Genomic DNA, 7,071 nt, shown 5'->3' on the forward strand with positions numbered 1-7,071 from the left:
CAGTAGCGCAGTGGGTTAAGCACACATGGCACAAAGCACAAGGACCAATGTAAGGGTCTCAGTTCAAGCCCCTGACTCCCCACCTGCAGGGGAGTCATTTCACAGGCAGTGAAGCAGGTCTGCAGGTGTCTATCCTTCTCTCCCGCTCTCTGTCTGCCCTCCTCTCTCAATTTCTCCCTATCCTATGCAACAAAAACAATAGCAGTGACAATAACAGTAGCAACAACAACAAGGGTAGCAACAAAATGGGAAAAAATGTCCTCCAGGAGCAGTGAATTTGTAGTGTAGGCACTGAGCCCCAGAAATAACCCTGGATGCATTAAAAAAACAGTAATATATGTATAAATATATATATATATATATATATATATATATATATATATACTTTGTAAATACTATGTTGAGAAAAATGTTAATATGAAAGAATATCTACCATAAGATACATTTATATACATTCCTAAAAAAAGTCATCTATAGTGTAATAAGTGAGGCTGGAAATACTAAATGGTCTGGAGATTCAGGTATGTTTACTCACCAACATATACAACTACAATCTGTTAACTTTTCCATAAAATATTAGTATGTAATGAAGAATATAAAAAATACATTTTTATAGTCTCAGTCCCCCACCCTACATCATCTATACCCCACAGGAAATGAGAAATGGTTGACTAACATTTTGCTAATTGTGGTCCACAGAATGGGGTTATGGGACATGAGCAGGCACCTGTTCCTAGCATGACCACAGAATATGAACTCAGACCTGCAGTGATGTGGAGGTTGTACAGGCTCCTGTGCTGAATATTGGCCTCAGATCAAATCGATGGGATTTACAGTTAATAAAATTTGTATACTTTTCCCATAATTAGGAGCTGCTCTCTTCCCTGATCTAGTTTTCTAGTCCAATTTCAACTCTGACACCATCTCCCCATACAGCTCCTTTGGCCCACCTGCATGTTAGCTGTCAGACTCAGGCAAAAATTAGTAAAGTCATGGGCCTCTTGGAGTATGCCTAAAATAGACCTACTAGCTTTTCTCAAAATGGAGACCCTCAAAACTCATCGGCTATAGTCTTACCTTTAGATTCCTTATTATTAAGCATTTTTTTTCTGCTTTATATCTTAATGCTTTTTCAGCCACCAAGTTGCAGATGCTACCATGACACCAACCTTCACTGGACAGATGACCTCACCAATGTACTTTGCCCAACTAGGAAAAGATAGAAACAGGCTGGGAGCATGGGTCAACCTGCCAAAGCCTATGACCAGTGGAGAAGCAATTACAGAAGCCAGACCTTCTTCCTTCTGCACCCCATAATGATGCTCGGTACTTGCTCCCAGAGGGATAAATAACAGGAAAGCTTTCAATTGAGGGGATGGGATATGAAACTCTGGTGGTGGGAATTGTGTGGAATTGTACCCCTCTTATCCTAAGGTCTTGTTGATCATTATTAAATCAATAATAATTAATTAATTAATTTCAAGATTGAGCCATGCCACATAAAACATCAATACCTACTTGTAAATGGTGATCTCTGTAAAACATAAATGATCGTAAAGATTGGCATGAGGGGAGTCGGGCTGTAGCGCAGCGGGTTAAGCGCAGGTGGCGCAAAGCACAAGGACCGGCATAAGGATCCCGGTTCAAACCCCGGCTCCCCACCTGCAGGGGAGTCGCTTCACAGGCGGTGAAGCAGGTCTGCAGGTGTCTATCTTTCTCTCCCCCTCTCTGTCTTCCCCTCCTCTCTCCATTTCTCTCTGTCCTATCCAACAATGACAACAACAATAATAACTACAACAATAAAACAACAAGGGCAACAAAAGGGAATAAATAAATTAAATAAATATTAAAAAAAATTAAAAAAAAACCTTTTAAATAAAAAAAGAAAAAAAGAATTGGCATGAATCTTTAGTGTCATTTTAGCATCATGAAAAAGGAGCCTTGGCAAGCTGAATCATGATCAGCTCAAGATCTCTGTTAATCCTCACACCACTGGTTGTTTGTTTGGTTCTGGTTGGCTTCTTGTTTCTTTGTTCTTGGTTTTGTTCCTTTTCATTGTTAACTAAGGGGTTGGGGGGGTGGGGAGACACAAAGGTATGTTTACAATCAAGTTGTGAAGTCAAATGGAGTATATTATGCAGGGTGACACAAAGAAACCACTCCTCAAATTACTCTGCCAATATTGTCTGAAATAGTAATACTTAGATGAATACATTTCATATAAAGCTTTTCAACTGTAAATGAACTGCGATGGTTTACTTCTTAAACAATAACCAGTTATATCCAAATGACACTCACACTTCTTAATGAATGCTGCCTGATTTTACCTGGTCTTTGAGGTAAGACAATGGCTGTTATATAAACTATGTTTGTATATGTTGATGAGTAAACACATCTGAATTACCAGAACTTTTAGTATTTCCAGCCCCACTTATTACACTATAGGTGATTTTTAAGAATGTATATAAATGTATCATATGGTAGATATTCTTTCATATTAACATTTTATTCAACATAGTGTGTACAAAGTTTCTGTATTTTTATTGTTATATATACATTGTCATTTCTTTGTAGAAGTCTATGAAATAAATACCGAGGGCCTCAATGAGTGTAATACAAATAGACAATAGCATTGTTCCCTGTTTTTTTTAATATATACAAGACATTTTGAAATATTTCAAAGGGAACACTGCAGTTAAAAATGAAGACTATGAACCTCTGATTCTTAAATAGCTAAAGGATGTCTCAGTTTTTATCTTTGTGTTGCATCTACTCCTGGAAATAGCTGTGGTTCAGTGACAAGACACTTCAGGCTGGTGAATTTGAACTCTAGATCTTTTCACTTAGAATTTTATGAACTTAGGTTTAATCCTAACATTCTCACCAGTCTCATTTCCTCATGAGCCAATGATGAAAGCTGTGGTATTTAGATGAGATAAGCTGTGGGTCTGGGTTAGTGTTTTCTGAAATGTTAAAAAGTGGCTGAAGAATAGGTAGAGAGCAGGACTTGCATGATGTGAGGTCTTGGGTTTGATCCCAAGGGCTCCATATGCTAGAGTTCTCCGGTTTTTCATAAAATAATTAAATTGTAATAAAATACAAGGTACTAGACTAGTGTTCTCATAGTTAACCTCTGGATCAGCAGTATCATTATTATTTGATCATGATCATTTGGAATTTGTTAGAAATGTAATTTCTCAGCACCCTCCTAGATCAACTGAATTGGAAAATAAGGCCAGAGGATCAAAGAATCTGTATTTTCAGCAAGCCCTCCAGCTGATTCTGACACTGGATCAAGTTTGAGAATAATTGAAATACTCAGACAAATGACTGCATTTAATTAGAAAATTTACCTCCTAAGGTCTTGCCTTAGACCTTAACTAGGATACTATCCTTGTCGAGTGATATGGGAGGAAAACTTCTGGCTTCTTTTTCTGACTCCTGCAGAATTCCTCCATAGAGGATATGACTGGTAAGATAGGGCAGTTAGTTCTCCATGTGATCTGTCCTGGCTCTCTGTTTCTGGCAGTTCCCTGCTCACAGCTACTTGGTGAATTTATTTTGTTTCCTTAGAGCAAACACATCAGCTACATGCAGATCAGATGGGACTGGCCTTTGAAAGTCAGGCCTGAAATTTGGGGGCTCCTCCCTGGCAGGCAGTGATCACCGTTGCATTTCCCCAGGTGGTGTCTGCTCCATGAACCCAGGCCTTCCTGCAACAAAATGCTAACAGAGGAAGCAAAGAAGTAGGCAACCCTCCATTGCCCTTAGGCTCAAACCATTTCTTCCCTAGACACAAAATGCCAAACATGTTCATCTGTATATCGAAATGCATATATTAGGCTTGAATTCTTGTCACTTAAATTCTTTTATAAATTTTTTTATATTTATTTTCCCTTTTCGTGCCCTTGTTTTTTTATTGTTGCTATAGTTATTATTGTTGTTGTTATTGATGTCGTTGTTAGACACAGAGAGAAATGGAGAGAGGAGGGGAAGACAGAGAGGGGGAGAAGAGATAGACACCTACAGACCTGCTTCATTGCCTGTGAAGCGACTCCCCTGCAGGTGGAGAGCCGGGGGCTCAAACTGGGATCCTTACTCAGGTCCTTACACTTCAAACCAGGATCCTTACTCAGGTCCTTACACTTTGCGCCACATGCGCTTAACCCAAGGCTACCGCCCAACTCCTGTCACTTAAATTCTTGTCTGTTTGCAACTGATTTAAAGCAAGAGAGAAAGAGACCATGATTAAATTGCACCCCCCCCCCTTAAAAGTCCAGATTTCATCTATTATAGTAAACCAGTCCTGGAGAACAGCCTTGTTAATAAATCTGATAGTAGGTGCCATTGTTCCTGAGAATACACTCCGTGTTCTGTTCTTTATTGCTTTCAGTCTTAGATATCCTAATTTTCTTCCATTTTCTAATTGGCTGTACAAAAGTACTTTAAGTTCCCTTGCTTTATAGAAAAGATGAATGTGTTTTAGATCCGCTGTTCCTTAAATCTGCTCAAGCCTCTTTTAGCTCCCATTCTGATTCACCCAATTTTAAAAAATCCTAATTCTCTTGCTGGTCCATATTCTAGAAGTTCTTGCCATCAAAACTTTTAATCTGTAATTGGGTACTAAACAACCCCAAATCTTAATGACTTGAAATAATTTTATGGCTTTAGCTGAATGACTTGTTTAAGGCTGTAAGATGTACTCTCAAGATGATTCACTCAACACGGTTGGTAACTTTGTGTTGGTTGTTAACTAGGAGCTTAGCTGGAAATATGGTCACTGACCTTTGTTCCTTTCCACATGGCCCTTTTCATGAGCTGTTTGAATTCCATCACAGCATGGTGGCTACGCTCCAAGAACGAGCATCCAAAAGTCAGGCTAAGGCACATAAGCATTTTCCAGATCCCTCTTTGGAAATCATGCAGCAGGACTTCCACCATACTAAACTAGCTAGGAATTTTAAAACGTTCCCCTAGATACAAGGGTCTGGTTTTAACTCCTTAACTAATTTTGAGTCTTTTAACTAGTGAGTAGAACTTTAAAAAGAACATCTCTTCTTTTGAGATAATTTGAACTTTATGAAAAAGTTACAGAAATAATATAAAGGGGGCAGGTGATGGCAAACTTGGTTGAGTGTACATCTTACAATGGGTTCAAGCCCCCAGCTCCCACCTGTGGGGGGAAAGCTTTGCAAGTGGTAAAGCAGTGCTGCAGGTATCTCTCTCTCTCTCTCTGTCTCCCCCTACCCTTTCAATTTATCACTGTCTCTATCCAATAAAGATTAAAAATGATAAAATATTTTTTAAAAAAGTAATACAAAAATTGTATACCCCACGGAAATCTTTAGTAAAAGGCGAAAGATTTATGCTATCACATGCCATACATCAGACAAGAAACTAATCACCAAAATATATAAAGAGCTCAGCAAACTTAGCACCAAAAAAGCAAATGACCCCATCCAAAAATGGGCAGAGGATATGAACAAAACATTCACTACAGAGGAGATCCAAAAGGCTAACAAACATATGAAAAACTGCTCTAGGTCACTGATTGTCAGAGAAATGCAAATTAAGACAACACTAAGATACCACCTCATTCCTGTAAGAATGGCATACATCAAAAAGGACAGCAGCAACAAATGCTGGAGAGGTTATGGTGACAGAAGAACCCTTTTACATTGCTGGTGGGAATGTAAATTGGTACAGCCTCTGTGGAGAGCAGTCTGGAAAACTCTCACAAGGCTAGACATGGACCTTCCATATGATCCAGTAATGCCTCTCCTGGGGTTTTACCCCAAGGACTCCATGACACCCAACCAAAAAGAGGTGTGTACTCCTATGTTCATAGCAGCACAATTCATAATAGCTAAAACCTGGAAGGAACCCAGGTGCCCAACAACAGATACTCGAGTGGCTGAGAAAGCTGTGGTATATATACACAATGGAATACTATGCAGCTATCAAGAGCAATGAACCCACCTTCTCTGACCCATCTTGGACAGAGCTAGAAGGAATTATGTTAAGTGAACTAAGTCAGAAAGATAAAGATGAGTATGGGATGGTCCCACTCATCAGCAGAAGTTGTGGAAGAAGATCTGAAAGGGAAACTAAAAGTAGGACCTGACCAAATTGTAAGTAGGGCACCAAAGTAAAAACCCTGTGGTGAGGGGTAGACATGCAGCTTCCTGGGCCAGTGGGGGGTGGGAGTGGGTGGGAGGGATGGGTCACAGTCTTTTGGTGGTGGGAATGGTGTTTATGTACACTCCTAGCACTAGTTAATTAATTTGAGAGGGGGAAAATCAAATGTATGTCTCAAAGATTTTCAAAACACAAACTGAATCTTTTTAATATATAGGCTGTGTATTTGATATGCGGACTCTCTCAAAAGCCTAGACCAAGTAGATTAGAAGCATCCAATAGCACAACTATATACAAGATACTGGGTACTGTACAGCAAACCATAACAAAAGGACTTTTCAAAGTTAACCCAATTACCAAATAATGTGATGATAACATTAACTATCGATTGTCTTTTTGAACCCTAAGACAGCAGGAACCTCACATCTCCACTATAGAGCCCCTACTTCCCCCAGTCCTGGAACTCTTGGTTAGGGCCAACTTTCCTGTATGCCTCTCCCAATCCATATCAAATAATATTGCATCAGCCGATCACAACCTAACCAATGCAACGATTGCCACCTCAACATGCTTCTCTTCAGACTGTGTCCAGAGACTTCACATGTGGAATGACAACCCTTCAGCTTCATTACTCGGGTGAGACCTTTCCTTTCATAGTACACTCTAATTTCATCTCAGGTGGTTCACTTTCTAACAAAGTCCCAAAACCTAGATATACACCAGTTTCTGTGTGAGAGAGCATATCTTCACATGTATCTATAAACTAGTGCAAAATATATACCTGAAAGCAGAAGTACACTAGAGTTTGCAGTGTACTAACACTTCCTCTCCACTATTCCGAGCTTTGGGTCCATGATTGCTCAACAATTTGTTTGGCTTCGTATGTTAACTCTCTTTTCAGTCACCAGGTTCCAGATGCCACCAGGATGCTGG

At 39.6% G+C, this 7,071-nt stretch overlaps 1 pseudogene; it reads right to left on the reverse strand.

The window, feature by feature from the left end:
• Positions 1-5,284: 5,284 nt before the first annotated feature.
• Positions 5,285-5,391, reverse strand: LOC132542653 (U5 spliceosomal RNA; annotated as a pseudogene).
• Between the last annotated feature and the right edge of the window lie 1,680 nt (positions 5,392-7,071).

This window comes from Erinaceus europaeus, chromosome 1 (assembly GCF_950295315.1).
Source record: "Erinaceus europaeus chromosome 1, mEriEur2.1, whole genome shotgun sequence".
In the NCBI taxonomy this organism is placed as follows: domain Eukaryota; kingdom Metazoa; phylum Chordata; class Mammalia; order Eulipotyphla; family Erinaceidae; genus Erinaceus; species Erinaceus europaeus.